The following is a 2,342-nucleotide window of genomic DNA, read 5'->3' as shown; positions in this document are numbered from 1 at the left end:
CCGACCTCCTCCTGGCGAATCGGAGCCGCTTTTTGGTGAGTGCCCCTCCCCCAGCCCTTGAGGCCCGGCCCCCACTCGAGGCCACGCCCCAAGCCACGCCTCCTCCCCCATTTCCCGCCAAAACTCAGCCACTTTGGGACAAACCCACTCATTTAAGCCCCGCCCATTTGGAACACAGCCAGCTATGGCCACACCCACCTTGATGGCCACGCCCCTTTAAGCCGCACCCCAAACTCAAAACCCTTCAATTTCCCGCCAAAACTGAACCACTTAAGCCCCGCCCCCTTGACCACACCCAGTCACGACCACGCCCATTTAAACCCTTCCCCCACCATTAACGCCCCCATTTTGACTCCTCCCCCTCCCCATAAACCACACCCCTTTAGGGTGTGTCACACCCTTGCGTGGCCACGCCCACCGCGCGCGGCCACGCCCCTCTAAGCCCCGCCCCCCGCAGGATTTTGGGGCTGTGTAACAACCTCCCGTACGTGGTGATGCTCAGCGCCGCCCGCGACCTGCTGGAGCCACGCCCCGTGAGTGGCCACGCCCACTTTTAAACCACACCCTCTTTTTAAAGAACCATGCCCTCTTTTGGGTGGCCACGCCCCCTTCTTCTGATTGGATATCGGGGTTTTTTTAGGGGGAAGAGCGGCAGAATCGGAGCCGGCACGACTGCGACCCTGTGGGGACAGGGGTGGGTGGGGCTTAAGGGGGCGGGGCTTAAGTAGGCGGGGCTTAAATTGGAGGGGATTAAAGGGGGGAGGGTTTAAAGGGGTGTGGCTTAATGGGGTTGGGCTTAATGGGCGTGGCTTAAAAGGGCTGATGTTTAAAGGGTGGGGCTTAAATGGGAAGGGTGGAAAGGGGTGGGGCTTAAAGGGGTGTTGAAAAGGAGGATTTTGGGTTGAAAAGGAGGATTTTGGGTTGAAAAGGAGGATTTTGGGTTGAAAAGGAGGATTTTGGGTTGAAAAGGAGGATTTTGGGTTGAAAAGGAGGATTTTGGGTTGAAAAGGAGGATTTTGGGTTGAAAAGGAGGATTTTGGGTTGAAAAGGAGGATTTTGGGTTGAAAAGGAGGATTTTGGGTTGAAAAGGAGGATTTTGGGTTGAAAAGGAGGATTTTGGGTTGAAAAGGAGGATTTTGGGTTGAAAAGGAGGATTTTGGGTTGAAAAGGAGGATTTTGGGTTGAAAAGGAGGATTTTGGGTTGAAAAGGAGGATTTTGGGTTGAAAAGGAGGATTTTGGGTTGAAAAGGAGGATTTTGGGTTGAAAAGGAGGATTTTGGGTTGAAAAGGAGGATTTTGGGTTGAAAAGGAGGATTTTGGGTTGAAAAGGAGGATTTTGGGTTGAAAAGGAGGATTTTGGGTTGAAAAGGAGGATTTTGGGTTGAAAAGGAGGATTTTGGGTTGAAAAGGAGGATTTTGGGTTGAAAAGGAGGATTTTGGGTTGAAAAGGAGGATTTTGGGTTGAAAAGGAGGATTTTGGGTTGAAAAGGAGGATTTTGGGTTGAAAAGGAGGATTTTGGGTTGAAAAGGAGGATTTTGGGTTGAAAAGGAGGATTTTGGGTTGAAAAGGAGGATTTTGGGTTGAAAAGGAGGATTTTGGGTTGAAAAGGAGGATTTTGGGTTGAAAAGGAGGATTTTGGGTTGAAAAGGAGGATTTTGGGTTGAAAAGGAGGATTTTGGGTTGAAAAGGAGGATTTTGGGTTGAAAAGGAGGATTTTGGGTTGAAAAGGAGGATTTTGGGTTGAAAAGGAGGATTTTGGGTTGAAAAGGAGGATTTTGGGTTGAAAAGGAGGATTTTGGGTTGAAAAGGAGGATTTTGGGTTGAAAAGGAGGATTTTGGGTTGAAAAGGAGGATTTTGGGTTGAAAAGGAGGATTTTGGGTTGAAAAGGAGGATTTTGGGTTGAAAAGGAGGATTTTGGGTTGAAAAGGAGGATTTTGGGTTGAAAAGGAGGATTTTGGGTTGAAAAGGAGGATTTTGGGTTGAAAAGGAGGATTTTGGGTTGAAAAGGAGGATTTTGGGTTGAAAAGGAGGATTTTGGGTTGAAAAGGAGGATTTTGGGTTGAAAAGGAGGATTTTGGGTTGAAAAGGAGGATTTTGGGTTGAAAAGGAGGATTTTGGGTTGAAAAGGAGGATTTTGGGTTGAAAAGGAGGATTTTGGGTTGAAAAGGAGGATTTTGGGTTGAAAAGGAGGATTTTGGGTTGAAAAGGAGGATTTTGGGTTGAAAAGGAGGATTTTGGGTTGAAAAGGAGGATTTTGGGTTGAAAAGGAGGATTTTGGGTTGAAAAGGAGGATTTTGGGTTGAAAAGGAGGATTTTGGGTTGAAAAGGAGGATTTTGGGT

At 47.7% G+C, this 2,342-nt stretch overlaps 1 long non-coding RNA gene across 1 annotated transcript; it reads left to right on the top strand.

The window, feature by feature from the left end:
• LOC121355211 lies at nt 1-746 on the top strand. The gene is made up of 3 exons (XR_005955394.1): nt 1-35; nt 458-533; nt 641-746. It is a non-coding gene; the product is annotated as an uncharacterized LOC121355211 (long non-coding RNA).
• Nucleotides 747-2,342: the final 1,596 nt, after the last annotated feature.

Source organism: Pyrgilauda ruficollis, unplaced genomic scaffold (assembly GCF_017590135.1).
Source record: "Pyrgilauda ruficollis isolate IOZ18807 unplaced genomic scaffold, ASM1759013v1 scaffold2451, whole genome shotgun sequence".
Classification (NCBI taxonomy): domain Eukaryota; kingdom Metazoa; phylum Chordata; class Aves; order Passeriformes; family Passeridae; genus Pyrgilauda; species Pyrgilauda ruficollis.
Note: the sequence above shows the minus strand (reverse complement) of the source record. Positions and strands in the feature narration are given on the sequence as shown.